General features: G+C 39.7%; 1 non-coding gene across 1 annotated transcript; it reads left to right on the forward strand.

The window, feature by feature from the left end:
* The first annotated feature begins 12,951 nt into the window (after positions 1–12,951).
* On the forward strand, positions 12,952–13,057 carry LOC126947056 (small nucleolar RNA U13). The gene has a single exon (XR_007722904.1). It is a non-coding gene; the product is annotated as a small nucleolar RNA U13 (small nucleolar RNA).
* Positions 13,058–20,980: the final 7,923 nt, after the last annotated feature.

The raw sequence follows: 20,980 nt of genomic DNA on the forward strand, positions 1-20,980 counted from the left end.
AAAATATCAGCCGGGCATGGTGGCACAGGCCTGTAGTCCTGGCTACTCAGGAGGCTGAGGCAGGAGGATCGCTTGAGCCTGGGAAACGGAAGTTGCAATGAGCTGAGATTATGCCACTGCACTCCAGCCTGGGCGACAGAGCAAGATTCTGTCTCAAAAACAAAAACGAAAGCAAAACATCAAAATTTAAAACTTCTGCCAAAGAAATGACACCATTAAGAAAATATATAGGCAAGCCATAGACTGGAAGAAAATATTCACAAAACATTTATCTGAAAAAGGACTGTTATCAAGGATATATAAAGAACTCCTGACAACTCAGTGAAATAAATACCCAATAAAATGGGCAAAAGATCTGAATATACACTTTACAATAGAAGATAGATGAGTAGGCAGGGTGTGGTGGCTCATGCCTGTAATCCCAGCTCTTTGGGAGGCCGAGGTGGGTGGATCACCTGAGGCCAGGAGTTCGAGATCAGCCTGACCAACATGGTGAAACCCCATCTCTACTAAAAATGCAAAAATTAGCTGGGCATGGTGGCACGCACCTGTAATCCCAGCTACTTAGGAGGCTGAGGCAGGAGAACCACTTGAACCCGGGAGGTGGAGGCTGCAATGAGCTGCCACTATACTCCAGCCTGGGTGACAGAGCGAGACCCTGTCTCAAGGAAAAAAAAAAAAGAAGATAGATGAGTAGACAATAAACACTTGAAAAACATGTTCAACAGCATTTGTCATAAAGGAAATGAAAATTAAAAATCACAAAGACATACTACTACACATCTACTAGAATGACTAAAATTTAAAAAGACTGACAACACAGGATATTGGCGAGGATGTGGAACAAGTGAAACTCACATTTTGTTTTGGAAAAGGGCTGGCCATTTCTTATTAAGCTTAACACACACATACCCTGTGATCCAGCAATTCCTCTCTTAGGTGTTTACCCAAGAAAAATGAAAGTCCACAAAAAGACTTGTGCAAGAATGTTCATAGCAGCTTTATTGATAGTAGTTCCAAACGGGAAATAGCCCAAGTTTTATCAACAGAAAAATGGATAAATAAGTCTATTTATACAGTGGAATACAACTCAGCAATGAAAAGGAATGAACTACCAATCCACACAACAAGGAGGACAAATATCAAAAACATTATACTAAAAGAATCCAGATATAAAAGAGTATACATACTGTGTAATTTCACTTATATGAAATTCTAACACAGATGAAACTGTTCTGTGGTGGAAAAACTCGTGACAGACATTGTTTTAGGAGTGTAGAGGCCAGGATTGACATGAGAGCATGAGGGAACTCGCTGTGGTGATGGTACTATCCTATAACATGATAAGTTTTGGCCTACATGACTCAAACCCTTACACAAAAGATTTGTGCATTTCACATTATATTTTACCTAATAACAAAAACAAGTAAAAGTTTAACTTTAGTTGATACGTATACTAAAATATTTGGTGTGAAATACACTGATGTCTTCAACTTATCTCAAAATGCATCAAAAATAAGATTAGTTTATGGATGAGATGAATAGATATGTATAGATAAAATGTTAGTTGTAAGCTCCAGAACTCCAGGTGCTGGGTATATGAATGTTCATCGTAAAATGCCTTCAACTTTTGTGTTTGAAAATTTCTGTATCAAAATATTGAAAGCAAAAAAGTGGATGGGAGGACGAGGGGAGAAAGGGACAAAAAGAAGAAAGGAAAGAATTACTTACAAGCTAAGAGGATTTGATCTGTGGAAACAGACCTTTCAGGCTAACAATCTCTTCCTGCTACCAAATAAATAGACTCTGAGGTGATCATACACAGACAGTATATGGTGGTTTAGGAAGACTACTTAGTTTACTATTGTCTAAAAGACATTTCTAGGTCCTCGAGCCAGGGGGGAAAAATATGTATTCTTCACAGCTGTGCTGAAAAAAAGAAAGAAAAAATATGTATAGTTGTAATTAGAGAGCTTAAACAACAACGGCAACAAGAACAAAAGCCTTGGCCGGGCGCGGTGGCTCAAGCCTGTAATCCCAGCACTTTGGAAGGCCGAGGTGGGCGGATCACGAGATCAGGAGATCAAGACCATCCTGGCTAACCCGGTGAAACCCTGAATTTTTCTACTGAAAAAATTGTATTTTTCTACTGAAAAAATACAAAAAATCAGCCGGGCGTGGTGGCAGGCACCTGTAGTCCCAGCTACTCGGGAGGCTGAGGCAGGAGAATAGCGTGAACCTGGGAGGTGGAGCTTGCAGTGAGCCGAAATCGGGCCACTACACTCCAGCTTGGGTGACAGAGCAAGATTCCATCTCAAAAAAAAAAAAAAAAGAACAAAAGCCTTAAAAAAGAAGCAAATCCTGCCATTGTGACAAGGATGAACCTAGAGGATATTATGCTAAGTGAAATAAACCAGACACAGAAAGGCAAATACTGCATGACTTCACTCATATATGGAATCTAAAACAGTCAAACTCATAGAAACAGAAAGTGGAAAGATGGTTGCTATGGTCTGAGAGGGAGCAGAAAAATGGGATTTTGATCAAAGGGTACAAACTTTTAGTAATAAGATGAATAAGTTCCGGAGATCAAAAGTGCAGCATGGTGAGTATAGTTAATAATAACGTATACTTGAAATTTACTATAAGTCTTAAGTGTTCTCACCACAAAACATGTAACTATGTGAGGTGATGATATAGGAGTTAAGAAGGAATTACTTAGGCAGATAGCAAGGGCATGGGAGCCCTTGGTAAGGCTTTTGTTTTTCATGAAAAGCAGCCCCAAATCATTTTCTAACAAAGAACAACCTGTAAGGTCAAGCCACAGGCATAGGCAAACCAGCTAGGAGCTTGCAAGGGTGAATGCCAGCAGGAACTAGGTACTAGACATGTTCAAGATGACGGGTCCATATTCCCTTCTCTTTGTCAGCCATGTGTACAGTAAAGATCAGACAAGATGGATCAACCAGAAAGCCCATTTGCCATAACTTTAGAGTGAGCTGAATCGCCACTAATATTTATCCCCATTTTGTTAAAAAATAATACAACAATATAAAAAGAAGCAAGATGAACACCAAGAATGAAAAATAATTAGTTACAGCATTCATGTTGTCTCTGAGCATAAAAAACAAAAACAGTTTTTCAGATTAAGCCTACCATTTATGGGTTGTCATAAAATAGTATCCTGGCAATGGAAGAAAGAACCTGACAGTAAGTAAAACTTTATGTTTCTAGTATTTCTTATGATATCCCTTAGTATAGGCCATTAGTGTAATGCCAAAGTGGAATTCATGAAAGGATAGCCAAAAAGTGGAAACAACCAAAATATCTATCAATTGATGAATGAATGAATAAAATGTATTATATCTGTGCAATGGAACATTATTCAACCACACACAAAAAACGAAGTACTCATTCATGCTACAAGATGGGTGAAACTTGAAAACTATTATGCTTAGTGAAAGAATCCAGTCACTACAGAGACCCAAAAGAGATTAGTGTTCTAGGGGATGAGGGTGGTGTTGAAGAAAAAGGGGCTACAATTGCTAATGGGTATGTTTTTTGGAGGGGGGTGATGAAAATGTTTCAAAGAATAACTGTGGTGATGATTGCATGACCCTGAGGATGTATTAAAAACCACTGTACATTTAAAATAGCTGAAATCTAAGATATGTTGGTTATATCCCAATTAAAACAAGCAATTCTCGGCCAGGTGTGGTGGCTCACGCCTGTAATCCCAGCACTTTGGGAGGCTGAGGCGGGTGGATCACCTGAGGTCAGGAATTCAAGACAAGCCTGGCCAACATGGTGAAACCCTGTCTCTACTAAAAATACAAAAATTAGCCAGGTGTGGTGGCTTGCACCTGTAGTTCCAGCTAGTCAGGAGGCTGAGGCAGGAAAATCACTTGAATCTGGGAGGCAGAGGTTGCAGTGAGCTGGGATTGCACCACTGCACTCCAGCCTGGGCAACAGAGTGAGACTCTGTCTCAAAAAAAAAAAAAAAAAAAAAAAAAAAAAAAAAAAAAAAATTAAAAAAAAGTAATTATCCACAGACTAGGAGAAAATATTTGCAAAAGGCATTTATGATAAAGGACTCTTATAAAAAATATGTTATATGATTTGGATATTTGTCCCTGCCCAAATCTCATGTTGAATCGTAATCCTCAGTGTTGGAGGTGGGGCCTGCTTGAGTCATGTGGGCGGATCCCTCATGGCTTGGTGTTATCTTCATGATAGTGAGTGAGTTCTCACGAGATCTGGTGGTTTAAAAGATGTGTGGTACCTCGCCCACGCCCAACTCTCTCTCGCTCCCATTCTCACCATGTGATTTGCCTGCCCCCTTTTTGCCTTCCATAATGACTGGAAGTTTTCGGAGGCCTCCCCAAAAGCATATTCTCCTATGCTTCCTGTATAGCCTGCAGAACTTATGGGCCAATTAAATCTCTTTTCTTACAAATTATTCAGTCTCAGTTATTTCTTTATAGCAATGCAAGAGTGGCCTAATACACTAAACAAATAACTTTTTTTTTTTTTTCTTGTGACAGAGTCTCTTTCTGTTACCCGGGCTGGAGTACAGTGGTGCAATCTCGGCTCACTGCAACCGTCGCCTCCTGGTTTCAAGCAATTTTCTGCTGGGATTGCAAGTGCACACCACCACGCTTTGCTAATTTTTGTATTTGTGGTAGAGAAGGGGTTTCACCATGTTGGCTATGCTGGTCTTGAACTCTTAACCTCAGGTGATCTGCCCACCTCGGCGTCTCGAAGTGCTGAGATTATAGGCATGAACCACCACGCCCAGCCACAAAGAACTCTTAAAATTCAACAACAAGTAAATAGCCCAATTAAAAAAAATCGGCCAAAGTCCTTAATATACATATTGCCAAAAGAAGATATACAGATGGTAAATAAGCACATGAAAAGCTGCTTCATATTATATGTCATCAGGGAAATATAAATCTAAGTTAGAATGACCATAACCCATTAGAATGGCCAAAATCCAGAACACTGACAACACCAAATGTTGGTGAGGATGTGGAGCAATAGGAGCTCTCATTCATTGCTGGTGGGAATGCAAAATGGTACAGCCATTTTGAAAGACAGTGGCCATTTCTTACAAAACTAAATATACTCTTACCATATGATGCATATGGTACCAATACCAATCACGGTCCTTGATATTTACTCAAAGGAATTGAGAACTTGCATCCACACATAAACCTGCACATGTATGTTTATTTATAGCACATTTGTTCCCAATTACAAAACTTGAAAGCAATCAAGATGTTCTTCAGTAGGTGAATGGACGAAATATGGTACATCCAGACAATGGAATGTTAAATTCAATGCTAAAAAGAAATGAGATATCAGGCCATAAAAATATGTGAAGGAATCTTAAACGCATATTTCTAAGTGAAAGAAGCCGTCTGAAAAGGCTAAATACTGTATCATTCCAACTATATGACATTCTGGAAAAAGCAAACCTATGGAGACAGTAAAAAAGATTAGTGGTTGCCAAGGGTTGGTGGAGAGGGAAGGATGAATAGGAGAAACACAGAGGATTGTTAGGGCAGTGAAACTATTCTGTATGATACTCTAATGGTGGATACATGTGGATACAGTTGTCCAAACCCATAGAAAGTACACCACCAAGTGTTACCCTAATGTAAACTATGGACTTCGGGCAATAGTGATGTGTTAGTGTACTAGTGTATGTTCATCAATTGTAACAAATGTACCACTCTAGTTGGGGATGTTGATAATGGGAAGGGCTGTGTATGTATAGGTGTATAGGGGCAGGGAGTGTATTGGAAATCTCTATACCCTCTTCTTTTTTTTTTTTTTTTTTTGAGATGGAGTTTCACTATTGTTATCCAGGCTGGAGTGCAATGGCACGATCTCGGCTTACTGCAACCTCTGCCTCCAGAGTTCAAGTGATTCTCCGGCCTCAGCCTCCCAGGTAGCTAAGATTACAGGCATGCACCACCATGCCCGGCTAATTTTTGTATTTTTAGTAGAGATGGGGTTTCACCATGTTGGCCAGGCTGGTCTCAAACTCCTGACCTCAGGTGATCTAACCGCCTCAGCCTCCCAAAGTGCTGGGATTACAGGTGTGAGTCACTGCCCCCAGCCTCTTTACCCTCCTGTTGATTTTGCCATGATTCTAAAATTTCTCTAAAAAAATAAAGTCTTTACACCTAAAGTAATTCTGTGTGTGTGTGTGTGTGTTTGTGTGTGTGAGGAGGGGTAGACAAGTCAGTTCAATCCACAAATGCAGTTTTCTTGCTGATCTCACTTTTATCCAGGGATACATGTTTGACTAGAGAAATAGAGGCTTCTTAGACTTCAGGCAATCCTCTATAAATATTATACTCTCAGCTGAGCTTTCCATAAGTATTGAGCAACTGTGGGTTTGAGGGTATGTTCTCTGACAAATCCTTAGAACACAACTATTCTGTGTTTGCCAAAGCACAGAGCTATGTGTCTTAAAAGTCAACCCAAATGAAGGATGAGCCAAACAGGAACCAGTCCTTGAATTGAAAGCCACTGCCCTTCTGTGTGGAGGTAGGCCAAGGGAATATTCACTGTCAGGGCCAATATAACTCTTGGGAAGCAAGTTGTGGTCTGGTTTAGCCAGAGATGAGCCAGACCCCTAAACTGTAAATTAGAGAGCATCACAATAGTGATTTTAGGCAGCAAAAATTTAAAACAGCAACGAAATGTCAGTCATGAAAAAGCTCAGGAAAGACCTAGCTTTGAACAATGAAACTTCCTAATGAGCCAGCCACCAAAGAGAAACTTGTTTAAAAGATATGTCTAGGTAACTGAATGAATCAACGTACTGTACAGGATTGTTATTGCCGAACTTGATAAATGTTGGGGAATGTCTACTCAGAATGGTGATTTTGATTTTTTTTTGTTTTAAGATGGGGTCTTGCTTTGTTGCCAAGGCTGCAGTTCAGTGTTATAGCTCACTGCAGCCTCAACCACCCGGGCTCATCCTCCCACCTCAGCCTCCCGAGTAGCTGGGACTACAGGCATGCACCACCACACCCGGCTAATGTTTGTAGTTTTAGTAGAGCTGGGTTTCGCCATGTTACCCAGACTGGTCTGAAACTCCTGACCTCAAGTGATTCATCCGCCTCGGCCTCCCAAAGTGTTGGGATTACAGGCATGAGCCTCCGCGCCCAGCCTGAAGCTTCTCTTTTGTAGCTGTCATGCCTAGCTTGTGACAATAAAACTTTCTGCTAATGGGGATAGATAAAGCATCTATCTTCTTACTTCAAAGTGATATTAAGTTATGAAAGTACTGCTCAATTTCAGCAGGACTTTCATAACTTAATATCACTTTGAAGTGGTAGATAGATGCTTTATCTCAGAATTTCCTCAGAAATTGAGGAAAAGCCAGTACACATGACTTGTTGACTGAATCGGAAAATGCCCATCAGGTTAAATGGAGCAGAGTCCTACTGATCCTGCCCTTCTTATTTGATTGGCAACCAGGAGTGACTGAAAATACATTTAGGCAAAATGCTAAATGGTCAAGTGTTAAAATCAATATTTACCTGAAGCCAAGGCCTAAACTAAATAATGCTATCAGAAAATTTCTGGAATGCAACAGTAAATCCAAAATTGTATTGAAGCATTATTAAATGTCTTTTGTTTAAAAATGAGGTTTTCAGCTACACAAGGTGGCTCACGCCTATAATCCCAACACTTTGGGAGGCTGAGGCAGGAGGATCGCTTGAGGCCAGGAGTTCAAAACTGGCTGCCTGGGCAACAAAGCAAGACACGATCTCTACAAAATTATTTTAAAAATTATCCAGGTGTGGTAGCACAGCCTGTAGTCCCAGTGATATGGGAGCCGGGCAGGTAAGTGCTGGGTAGAGAAGGGTGGGGTCCCTGGCCAAGGGCTCCACCCTCGGGCCTGTGCCCATAGACCTGAATGAGGACAGGTATTTCTGTTTTCACGCCCAAAAAGTTGCCTTTTGGCTGGCCACCGCCCCCCACCCCTGCTGGCATCCTGTGCCCATAAAAACCCAACACCTAGCGGGCACAGACACAAGCAGCCGGACATTGAGAGGAGCAGAGGAACACACCAGCAGATACTGGCAGACCAGCAACAGTGGAATGGCGCAGATGCCAAGGGGATTTCTGCCCAGGGCGGTTGGAGAAGAGTCCCACCGCTGGGTGGCCCGACTCCAGGGTAAGACCACCTTCCCACTCTATTCCCTGATTCCGGCTCCCTATCCATCTAGCTACCTCCACCACTCAATAAAACCCTGCACTTAACCTTCCAGCCCATGTGTGATCTGATTCTTCCGGTACACTGGGCAAGAACTCAGGCTGTCACACTCACCCCATGTTCTTGAGATAAGGCAGAGGGTCTACTGAGCTGACTAACACAAGCCGTGGAACACACGCCCACTTGGGCTTCGGGAGTCCTGCTGTGGGGCCAGAGCCCAAAAGCACTCTTTGCAGCCTCTGCACCTGCTTGTCTGCATGCTCCTTCTAGGGGTCTGAGCAGCAGGGCACTGAATAAGGGAACCGCACCTCTGTTGCATGCCCTGCAAGGGGAATAAGAGAACTCTCTCATTTCACCAGCTAGTTTGGAGGCTGAGGCAGGAGGATCACTTGAGCCTGGCATTTCTAGGCTGCAGGGAGCTGTGACTGTGTCACTGGGCTCCAGCCTGGGCAACAGAGTGAGGCCTTGTCTCAAAAAGAAAAAAAAAAAAAAAAAAAAGAAGCTTTTACATTGAACATTTTTATTAATAGGTATATTTTTTGAGACAGAGTCTTGTTCTGTCACCCAGGCTGGAGTACAGTGGCAAGACGTTGGCTCACTGCAGCCTCCACCTCTCAGGTTTAAGCGATTCTCATCATGCCTGAGCCTCTCAAGTAGTCAGGATTACAGTTGTCCGTCACTACCCATGGCTAACTTTTGTATTTTTCGTGGAGATGGGGTTTCACCATGTTGCCCAGGCTGGTCTGGAACTCCTGACCTCAAGTGATCTGCCCTCTTTGGCCCCCCAAATTGCTGGCATTACAGGCATGAACCACTGTGCCCAGTCAATATAACATACTTTTAAATGACTTTTTTTTTTTTGGTGTACAGGTCTCTAAAGAGTTCATAAACAATTTTATGGTGTTGTTGTTCGGAACTTTCCCTCTTTCCCTCTCTGCCATCTTTCTGATGCTTTCAGGTTTCTAAGGCTTCCATATTCAGTCCTCTGACCAGAAAACTGAGATTTTTAGTTAGTTCATTCTGCCATATATTAATACTTCTTGTGACTGTGCTCCTGTCTGGAAGGAAAGAGAGAAGGAAATGAACCAATGGGTGTTTGCTCCCCCGTCTTGTTACCACAACTCCTCAGAGTTTTAGGCCCCTGTGAGGTGCTTTGACTATTGCAGCCACTGCTGCTGTCCACGCTGTGATAGGACTGCAAGTTTACTTTGAATTATTGTCTTCTTTTCCAATATGTCTGCTACCACATACTTTATGAAGTTCTCAAATAGATGCTCCATGCATTCTATCCAGGTTTTATAGCTGCATTCAGTGGGAGAGGCAGAGTGGAATGTGCTTCTACAACTTAACTAGAAAACCAGCTCTTGATGTTTTATACAATCTTTTGAGAGAAATTTGTTTTTGAACAGTGGACCTAGATGTGTTAATAGAGCAATGTAATAGACTCTTAAGATACTGGCTGGGCATGGTGGCTCACGTCTGTAACCCCAGCACTTTGGGAGGCTGAGGTGGGCAGATCACTGGAGGTCGGGAGTTTGTGACCAGCCTGGCCAACATGGTGAAACCCCGCCTCTACTGAAAATACAAAAATTAACTGGGTGTGGTGGTGCATGCCTATAATCCCAGCTACTCAGGAGGCTGAGGCAGGAGAATCTCTTGAACCCGGGAGGCAGAGGTTGCAGTGAGTCAAGATGACACCACTGCACTCCAGCCTGAGTGGCAGAGTGAGACTCCATCTCAAAAAAAAAAAAAAAAAAAATTATCTACGAATTGCCACCTGTGTCTTAGCATTCATTGCATGTGTGCATCTAGTCAAACTCCGGAAGCAGATTTGCCTAGCTCATCTACAGTTGACCGTAGACGCAGGAAGGAGCCCAGCTAAGACCGGAAGAACTGCCCAGCTGAGCCGAATTAAACTGACAACCTGCAGAATTGTTAGCCAAATAAATGGTGTTTTATTAAAACCACTAAGTTTTTGGGTGGTTTTTAAAATGACATAGCAATAACTAACTGCTACTGTAAGCAAAGTACAACAAAAGCATTAATCCATTGTGCTCTGATTTTAAAAAGGATTTCTGGTTGATTTTGCACTTCCAAGGGTACAATGCACAAAATTTTAAAAGTAGCATAGCTAATAGTATTGCTAATCATTTTTGTGCACAGTAGAATATAATTCAGACAAAACATTTTTCAGTAACTTAATTTTTAGGAGGAATTTTGTACCTGAGATTCATAGCTTGGGCACATTTCAAAAATCCTTCAATTTCAACTACTGAAAATGATTGGCAGTCTATAAGCATCATTTCAACAAGTTTTGTTTAGTTTCTTAAACTCCATAGACTCAACACGATAAGGAATTGCCTTAAAGGATTCCTGTAAAGTCTGTTTTTTTTGAAGCTTGCTTAATGAGAATCAAATGAGCTTTGGTTACCTTACTTGTCTCTAACACTTTCTTGTCTTTATAGTCATTACATTCTTTGTTACTATATTTGGATGAAACATGATTTTTCATGGCTGTTGCATGTGATTCTGGATTTTTTTCCTCATGAAATTTGGAGGCAGAAAAGTTGACATTTAGCTTTTATTTTGTCTTCATAAGCTATGAAGGATTTTCAAATAAGACTTTTTCTTAAAACACTCATGGCCTTATAATTAAACAACTGAACATTAAATAAAGTTATTTATTTATTTATTTATTTATTTATTTATTTATTTATTTATTTGAGACAGAGTCTCACTCAGAGTGCAATGGTGTGATCTCAGCTCACTGCAACCTCCGCCTCCCAGGTTCAAGCAATTCTCCTGCCTCAGCCTCCCGAGTAGCTGGGATCACAGGCATGCGCCACCACACCAGGCTAGTTTTTGTATTTTTAGTAGAGACAGGGTTTCGCCACGTTGGCCAGGCTGGTCTCGAACTCCTGACCTCAGGTAATCCACCAACCTCAGCCTCCCAAAGTGTTGGGATTACAGGCGTGAGCCACTGCCCCCAGCCAATACAATTCTTAAAGGTTATTTTGTTTATTGTTCCAAATGCTGACACAAAAAAACAATTCTACAAAGATTAGAATTATATCTAATTTTTATTTTTGTTTTATAATTTAAAAAAGTATTTGCTCAAAAAGAATATGATTGTCTTAAATGTATTTGGCTACTGCATATTATCCTAATATTTTATTTTATTTTATTCTTGGTTTTTGAGACAGGATCTCACTCTATGCCTCAGGATGGAGTGCAGTGGTGCAATCATAGCTCACTGTAACCTCAAACTCCTGGGCTCAAGTGGTCTTCCCACCTTAGCCTCCTGAATAGCTGGGACTACAGATGTGTGCCACCACACCTGACTAAGTTTAAAAAAAATTTTTGTAGTCTTAAACTCCTAGCCTCAAGCAATCTTCCCATTTTGACCCCCCAAAGTGCTGGGATTACAGGCATAAGCCACAGTGTCTGGCCCTTAATATTTGTATTGACTGTTCACCTATTTCCCTATTTATTAATAACTTTTTGTAAGTTCCTATGTTTGTACACAAAATTAGATACTTTCATAATCCCCATTAAGTATTGTAGCATTTAACTCCTGCCATAATCAATATATATTTATACTTCAAAGGACTGAAACATTTCAACATATAAGGCATGTGGGGAGGTTTTCACCCCAGTTGACATCTAGAATGCTTACCTACATTTGAAAATGCTTAGATATTAACAATAAACCTAAATTATATTCTTTGTTCATATTACCGACAGTTTGGTACTGATTATATATGATGATAACATATAAGATCACGTCTTGCACCAGTTCTGGGATGGCAGAAGTAGTGTTGAGGTAGACATTTGGCCTTCCAAAGGGTAAGGCCAAAGGTGAGAGCAGATTTTGGCCAAATATTAAGGCCAAAGCTAACTTTCTTTTCTCTTCTTTTCTTTTTTTTTTTTAGACAGAGTCTCGCTCTGTCGCCCAGGCTGGATTGCAGCGGCATGATCTCAGCTCACTGCAACCTCCACCTCCCAGGTTCAAGTGATTCTCCTACCTTAGCCTCCTAAGTAGCTGGGATTATAGGCGCTTGCCACCATGCCCAGCTAATTTTTATGTTTTTAGTAAAGATGGGGTTTCACCATGTTGGCCAGGCTGGTCTCGATTTCCTGGCCTCAAGCGACCCAGCCGCCTTGGCCTCCCAAAGTTTTGGAATTACGGGCGTGGGCCACCACGCCCGTCTCCAAAGCTAACTTCCAATGCATCCCTACAGCTGACTCTTACTTTCTCCCCTGCTCCAGAACTGTCCTAGATGATGTGACTTAGAAAGTATCTGGCATGATTTTAATCCATAAGGGCACACAGAGGAACGTTGTAACATCCTGCTTCATTTGGCTTCACTTCCACATAGCATCCCATGCCTTCACTAATACCACCCCCACCCCTGCCCCAGAAGACACAAATCTCTTCCTTTTGTGAACCATTTTGGTCAGGCTGGTCTTGAATTCCTGACCTCAGGTGATCTGCCAGCCTGGGCCTCCCAAAGTGCTGGGATTTCAAGCATGAGCCACTACACCCGGCCTATCCTGGTACATTTTCAAAACCAAGAAACTAACACTGATACATTGCCATTATCTAAACTGGGTCCTTTTAAAATTACTAGGGTGGGCAAGTTAAGTGGAGAGTGCACCTGCAGTGAAAAAAGGGAGATAACTGAAAAAAGATGAAAGAACTTGACCAGATTCTTTTGTAGTTAATAAGTGTGATGATTGGATTTTCATGCTCTTATGTGAGATGTGTCTCCCTCAAACCTTGTCATGGCATCTTGGCACATTACCCATCTGATGTGGAAAAAAAGAAAAAAGAAAGAAAGAACTTGATCAGGAGACCAAACATAAGAAGAGCCAGAGAGGACCATGGTTTTCTTTAGAGAAGAAGAGGCTGCAGAGGTGAAACATCACTGGAATCATTAAATGATTGTTGGAGGTTGTGCATTGTTTCTAATTTCCCCTAAGTATACATGTAAAAATTGCAGGAAACTACTCTTGGATGGAAGAAGCCACATTAAATGTTGGAGAAAGTTGCTGAGGCAGGATCTCAAGAGTTGGGTGGAAGAAGAACCGGTGGAGCAATGATGTCCTCAGAAACCAGCAAACATACTAGGCAGACTTTCCAGTTTTAATGCTCTTTATGGTTTTGTAAAAAGTAAGAACAGCCTTTCTCTAACAAGGGATATCCTGAACAAGAGATGGGTTGCCCTCAAACTTCTGGTTGTCTATTGCTGATTAAAAGGAAGGCCAGCTAAGCACAATGCAGTATCCTAGATAGGATCTCACTATGTTGTCCAGGCTGGCCTTGAACTCCTGGGCTCAAGGTATCTTCCCACCTCAGTTTACCAAGTAGCTGGGACTGTAGGCACATGCCACCATGCCTGGGAAGACTGGTTAACTTTGATGAGAAATCAGAAAAGACCTTGAGTACCAAGGATGGACTGTGAAAGTGAAGGATGAGGTGTAGAACAAAATGGGGAGAGAACACTGGAAATTGCCTCACTTACTTCAGGCCAAGAGTTCTGAAAGCTCCCCTAGCAATTTCAGTCCCTGGGAAGCTTCTGTAAAAATCTTTATTTTAAACTTTTATTTTAGGTTCAGAAGTACATGTGCAGGTTTATTATATAGGTAAACTCATTTCACAGGGGTTTGTTGTACAGATTATTTCATCACCCAAGTGTAAATAAAACCTAGTACCCAATAGTTATTTTTTCTGCTCTTCTCCCTCCTCCTAACCTCCACCCTGAAGTAGACCCCAGTGTCTGTTGTTCCTTCTTTGTGTTCATGAGTTCTTATCATTTAGCTCTCACATAAAAGTGACAATATGCAATATTTAGTTTTCTGTTAATGCATTAGTTTGCTAAGGATAATACCCTCCAGCTCCATCCATGTTCCCGCAAAAGACACAACTGCATTCTTTTCTATGGCTGCATAGTATTCTATGGTGTGTAAGTACCATATTTTCTTTATCCAGTCTGACATTGATGGGCATTTAGGTTGATTCCATGTCTTTGCTATTGTGAATAGTGCTGCAATAAACATTCACATGCATGTGTCTTTAAGGTAGAATGATTTATATTCCTCTGGGTGTATACCCAGTATTGGGATTGCTGGCCTGAATGGTAGTTCTGTTTATATCTCTTTGAGGAATTGCTATACTGCTTTCCACAATGGTTGAACTAATTTACACTTGCACCAACAGTGTGTCAGTGTTCCCTTTTCTCTACAACCTCGTCAGCATCTGTTATTTTTTTGACTTCTTAATAATAGCCATTCTGACTGGGGTGTGAGATAGCATCTCATTGTAATTTTGATTTGCATTTCTCTAATGATAGTGATGTTGAGCTTTTTTGCATATGCTTGTTGGCCGCATATATGTCTTCTTTTGAAAAGTGTCTGTTCACGTCCTTTGCCTATGTTTTAATGGGGTTGTTTGTTTTTCTCTTGTAAATTTGTTTACGTTCCTTATAGATGCTGGATATTAGGCCTTTGTCAGAGGCATGGTTTCTAAAATATTCTCCCCCATTCTGTAAGTTGTCTGTTTACTCTGTTGATAGTTTCTTTTGCTGTGCAGAAGCTCTTAAGTTTAATTAGATCCCATTTGTCAATTTTTGCTTTTGTTGCAATTGCTTTTGACATTTTTGTCATGAAATCTGTGTCCATTCCTGTGCCCAGGATGGTATTGCCTAGGTTGTCTTCCAGGATTTTATAGTTTTAGGTTTTATATTTAAGTCTTTAATCCATCTGGACTTGATTTTTGTATATGGTGTAAGGAAGGGGTCCAGCTTCAATTTCCTGCATATGGGTAGCACCATTTATTGAATAGAGAATCTTTCCCCATTTCTTGTTTCTGTCAGCTTTGTCAAAGATCAGATGGTTATAGGTGTGCAGCCTTATTTCTGACTCTCTATTCTGTTCCATTGGTCTATGTGCCTGTTTTTGTACCAGTACCATGTTGTTTTGGTTACTGTAGCCCTGTAGTATAGTTTGAAATCGGGTAATGTGATGCCTCCAGCTTTTTTTTTTTCTTAGGATTGCCTTGGTTACTCAGGCTTTTGTTGTTGTTGTTGTTCCATATGAATTTTTAAATAGTTTTTTCTAGTTCTGTGAAGAATATTGTTGGTAATTTGATAGGAATAGCATTGAATCTGTAAATTGCTTTGGGCGATATGGCCATTTTAATGACATTGATTCCTCCTGTCCATGACCATGGAATGTTTAGCCATTTGTTTGTGTTATCTCTGATTTCTTTCAGCAGTGTTTTGTAATTCTCCTTGTAGAGATTTTTCACCTCCCTGGTTAGCTGTATTCCTAGATATGTTATTCTTTTTGTGGCAATTGTGAATGGGATTGCCTTCCTGATTTGGCTCTCAGCTCGGTTTTTTTTTTTTTTTTTTTTGCTGTATAGGAATGCTAGTGATTTTTGTATGTTGATTTTGTATCTTGAAACTTTGCTGAAGTTGTTTATCAGCTGAAGACCATGGGGATTTCTTGATATAGAATCCTGTTTTCTGCCAACAGGGATAGTTTTACTTCTTCTCTTCCTATTTGAATGCCCCTTATTTCTTTTTCTTGCCTGATTGCTCTGTCCAGGACTTTCAATACTGTATTGAATAAGAGTGGTGAGAGAGCACATTCTTGTCTTGTGCCAATTTTCAAGGGGAATGCTTCCAGCCTTTGTCCATTCAAGTATGATGTTGGCTATGGGTTTGTCATAGATGGCTATTATTATAATATTTTGAGGTGTGTTCCTTCAATACCCAACTTATTGAGAGTTTTTAACATGAAGGAATGTTGAATTTTATCAAAAGCCTTTTCTGCATCTATTGAGGTAATCGTGTGGTTTTTGTCTTTAGTTCTGTTTATGTGATGAATCACATTTATTGATTTGTATATGTTGAACCAACCTTGCATCCCTGGTGTTAATGGTGGCGGGTGTCCAGGTTCTTGGCATCTTGAACAAAGAATTGGACAAAATGCACAAATAAGGCAAAGAAGGGATGAAGAGATTTATTGAAAATGAAATTACACTCCACAATGTGGGAGCAGACCTGAGCATAGGGGCTTAAAGACCCTGTTACAGAGTTTTTATGAGTTTAAATGCCCTCTACTTGGGGAATGCCCTATGTAAATGAAGAGCATGAAGTGAAGTTATAAAGTCATTTACAGCATATACCCTATGGAGAGGATATTTCCTGTTATAACTGGAGTGTGAACCTGCCTTATGTTCCCTGCCTCCAGACCCTATCTATTTTCCTGCCTCATCTCCCCCGGAGAGATATGATCCCCATAAATCTTTATGGGAGGAAGAGGGACTAATGGTCTTTTTTCTGTAACTGCTTCATGCTGGCTTGGAGCGTAGTCCCTACCTATTGGGGATCATAGAACTCGCCCTGCTGTATCTAGTTGAGGCAGGGCAGCTTCTTGATGACCAGGGGTGGTGTCTTCACCTCATCTGAAGCTTGATGGTCTCTAGGTGAGAGGAAATGAATTAGGTTAAAATATTTAATGGGAACTTCAGGGGGTGGATACCTATGCCGTCAGAAATATTTGTTATAGAGATTTGCAGGAGAAAAAACAAAACCTGGTCTGTTCTAGAATCTATGTGTTTCCTTAGCACAAACCTTAGCACGAGTGACTCCATTTTGGTTTGGTTTGATTTGTTGGGGGGCCTAGTGCATGAACTTAATTCAAAACAATGGGCTTTCAGAATTTTGTTTAAAAACATTTTCCCTTTTTGGTCAGGTTCTCACTTAGGTGAGCATGTGACGAAAACTTAGGGCCTTAGCGCCACTCTCAGTTGACATCATTTTGGATTTCCAGTCTCAGCACGTCATTTGTAGGTTACAGTGTCCTCATGGTTGCACATTTCTTTTAGCTCTTGTCATTCCAGTTGCAGAGAGACCATACGACATTCTAGAAATGGCTGCATGCAAGCATTTAAAATCTTTGAGAGAATACAACGCATGAGAGAGACTATTATTATGACTATTGTGAGGAAAATACCAAGAGTTTGGAGTATTCTCCTTACTCAAGGTTCCCATAAACCAAACCTCCTAAAATTAAATAGATCAAAGAATGAGCTAGATAAAGAGTTTACTCACTTGGCTAAGCAATTTTTTCATCAATCCTCTACCAATGAATTTCTATAATCTTCATTTGATGTATTTCTCCATAGGCCACAAGTGCCAGCAGCTGCACAGGTACTTTTCTGTTTAGCTAATTCCATTATTTAGCATAACTTTCACAAGAGAATCTAAAGTCTGTTGTGTAACTGTAGCCTTTACAGTAGAATTTGCTATAGAACCTATCATGAGGGATACATTTCTAATCATTGCTTCTTTTATTTTAAACCATGGAGAAAGGACCTAACAAATGATGCACTTTTAGAAGAGTGAAGGCTTTCTGGCAATGTTCTTTTTAACCCATGATGTGGGTTAAGAGGAGTGAACCGATGTTTTGTTTTTGACCGATTATGAGGCAACGCATGTACCATTAAAGTTTCTTACCTACAATGGGACTTTATCTATCAAAGTATAAGGTTATCCATGTATAAGGGTGGCTGCAAACTCCTTCACAAATAAAAGTATACCCCATAAGTGCACACAACAGATCCCCTTTCCACTTCTATTGTTCATAGCGGCATAAGCAAGAAAAAACATTGAAAGATAAGAGTTTCATGACAGTAGAAGTCTTAATCTGTGAACTTGGGAAAAGCTGTTCACATCAAAGATGCCATCTTCTTCTTGGGAGAAATTTCCCTGGTTAGCTTTACCTCAAGGGTTCCAGTGGGTGCACAGTTCCAAAAATGTGGAGGGACCCTTCTCAGTTGCGAGACCATGAACCCAAAACCTAAGGTCCTGAAGTTTTGTTGTAGTGTAAATGGCAAAGCGAGGCTTTCTCCGATGTTCTCAGAAGATCCAAACCATGAAAAGCTCTCTTTACCTAGTGAAAATACACTGTAGCATAATAATCTACTGTTATAACATCAGCCTCTTGCATGGGAAAGCTTTTCTTTCCCATGTTTTCTTGCATGGGAAAACATGCATTGAAAATAACAATGGAAAGAAATCCCTTTATACAATGTTTAAATGACCCTCCAGGTGACCAGATATATCTGAAGCTTTAATTGTTTTCCCAGGAATATGGGATCAAGTATTGGTTATAAACTATTTTAGTAATTTGTAAGTCACTACACCAATGTGTTCAGTTTGGATCATTATATCTTTTCCATGATGAGTCATGGAATGCAGAACTTTTCTAATAAAAGCTTTAAGAACTCAGGGTGGACAAGGTGGCCATCCTCGTTCTCCATGAGTCTCCACGCTTAATTAACATTAGACTTATATCCTCTTGGATACCAGTTGTTTTTCCAAATTAGGCGCATAGCACTGACAAGAAAATTTGGTTATTTTTGTGGTTTACAATAACTTAACATAATAACCATAATTATAATTTATAGCATGTACTTAGACATTAGAATTTTAGAAATCCCATACAATTTAGGAATATATATTAGTATTATTCACAAAAATATAGCCTAAAGAAGACTGAACATCATTTTGGCAATCCCGTGTATCTAAACATGTCAAATAATCCTGTTTACCTCTTTTCTGGATGTTTTCAGGGGCCCTATGATTCATCCAGAAAGCCAGGCATTAGGAAAGACAATTTTGAAACTGAAGTTTGATTTTGGAATTCCAGATTACCATAAATTATTTATTTTGCCAAAATGATGACTCAGAAATTTTAAAGAAGCAAAAACCTTTTATAACTTAAAAAAAAAAAAAAACCCACACATTCTACTGTTCTTACACACCTCTCATGTAAAACTGTTTCTAGTAGTCTTAATTGCATGTTATAATAGCGAATTATAATGTAAGACCCGGTAAGTTATGTTCTGATAAGGTTTGACTATTTCCAGCATAGCTAGGTGCATGGCTAACTTCATATGTCCCCAGGTCTTACCTAGCTGGAAAGCAGACAAGTTAAACAATTTTCAAAAGCCAAAGAAGCAGTTTATTATCTTAAAGCATTTAGCAAACCCAATATTCGAACATAATTCAGACCACATGTTTACATTTTGAAGACATTTATATTTTACCAAGAATCTTGAAAACCATCTTTATTTTTCAAAGATTGCTAAAGTCACATGAACTAAAAGACATTACACTTTCTACTTTTCTGACAAAATATTTGATTTAAGCTCTTATTATTATTAAACCAATTAATTTAAAACTTCACAGAGGAGATTAACCAGTTTGCACAGAGAGAAAGAGGCCAGAGACTGACAGGTAAGAAATTCTTACCCTTTTGCTGGCAGGCCAGGTTTCTGGGTTTTCTCTCCCTGAGGGACCCTAGTGAACCTGCTTGACTGCATGCAAACAAAGACGTTGCTATGAATTAAGAATATTCATAGATAGTTTACAAATTTAGGAGAAACTAGGCAGAAAGAGAAATATGACTCAAATTCTATTTGAAAGCATATACTCAATAAGCGTAAAATGTCAGGAAGCCTAAAATCCAAAAAGTTAGTTGAAGGATAAAAAGCTGGTGTGCTCCAATAATTCCTGCAGCCCGACAAAGGTGGCTTAGGAATTCCGGATAAATAGAACGGATGATACCTTGCTAGAAATGCAATGGAAACAAAATAACTATTCACAGAACCAAATAAAAGGCTTCCACTAGCATGGTTTTGTGTATATGGATACGCAAGCAAAGCCAGAGGAAAATAAATAGCAAACAAATGAAAACTAGAAGCAAAAACAAATAAACAAAAATCAACCCTAAATTTTCCTACTCAATTTACCAAGGAGGCTACAGTTTTACCTAGGGCCCCCCCAGACCCCATATAATGAATATTTTATTCCTGAAACACAATTAAATATCCTTAAGTTCATCAATATCATTATACATTCCGAGCAATCAGGAAATCCACTTTAGGCACATGACCAGTCAGTACTCCAGCACCCTCTAAGAAAAACAGTAAACATAGTGTGAAGCAATGTAAGCATGTATGTGAAATTTGGCCTCACACTAAATCCAACTTCATGGTTAACTATATTAAAACAAATTGCCAAACTGCCAATGCTTTTTTACTTTAATCAAGACTAAGAGCTTTAACTATGAAAATGTTAATTAGCCAAATGTTTCCAATTCTTTATGAGGTTTTAAAGAATATTTTATTTAAACTTTTTCCACATCTTTCTCCCCTACTTAATGGTTCCTTACTACATTGTTTCATAAATAACCTTTTCAAATCTGTAATTTGAACTAACTTTTAGATAACTTCTGAATTAGACAAAATTTATTCCTTTTTTCACTAATAACAAAACCCTTTCTGGCACATTTTGTATACCGAATTACGTGTTAACTAGAATGTTATCCTTAGTAACCTAAAACTTTAGTGAAACCCTAAAAAGCAAGAAATTCTGAACTGTCAGAAATGGGCATTTATAGATAAGAACAATTCCACAATTTTAGAAACACATTTCCCCATATCACAAACCTTTCTTAATTGGAAATGACCCAGATATTAAATGAACATCAAAAATAACTTTAAGATTTTAATTTACACAAAAAGCTTACCTAAAACATGTATCTCATTCACTGTAGTTAACTTTTACTTTTAACAAGGGAGACATGCGACATCAAGCAACATATATAAAATGAACATTGGTTTGGTACAGAAAGGTGAGACAACTCGAGGCAAGGAGGGGG

This window comes from Macaca thibetana, chromosome X (assembly GCF_024542745.1).
Source record: "Macaca thibetana thibetana isolate TM-01 chromosome X, ASM2454274v1, whole genome shotgun sequence".
Classification (NCBI taxonomy): domain Eukaryota; kingdom Metazoa; phylum Chordata; class Mammalia; order Primates; family Cercopithecidae; genus Macaca; species Macaca thibetana.